The 368-nt window shown below is 42.7% G+C and overlaps 1 pseudogene; it reads left to right on the forward strand.

Moving 5' to 3' along the window:
- LOC17874377 overlaps positions 1-368 on the forward strand; it is a 2,816-nt pseudogene that overhangs the window by 1,725 nt on the left and 723 nt on the right.

Below are 368 nucleotides of genomic sequence, written 5' to 3' on the forward strand. Positions count from 1 at the left end.
GAGAAATGGCAACTTAGCTCGCTTGGATATCATTTTGCTGCTCAAGATTTGCTGGTGATGCTAAATGCTTAAGAGGAACTAAGAGACAAATTTTGTTTACATTCAGGTATGCTCCAACAACTCAGCTTTGGCGAGGTAGACTCCACGTAATGGGTGGAAGCAAGGAGAATAGGCATACACCAGGGCTTAAACACTGGAGCATTGCAGTAAAAGATGGGAAAGCATTGGAAAAAGAGTGGAGAAGTGAAATTCCAATCCCTCGTGGAGGACCTCAAAGGTTATTTTTCACAACTCTGTTGAAGTCGGTTGTAGATGATCATGCGTTTCATCTGAGTCTGTTGACTAAGCTACTTCATACACCTTTCTCC

This window comes from Capsella rubella, unplaced genomic scaffold, assembly GCF_000375325.1.
Source record: "Capsella rubella cultivar Monte Gargano unplaced genomic scaffold, Caprub1_0 scaffold_43, whole genome shotgun sequence".
NCBI lineage: Eukaryota > Viridiplantae > Streptophyta > Magnoliopsida > Brassicales > Brassicaceae > Capsella > Capsella rubella.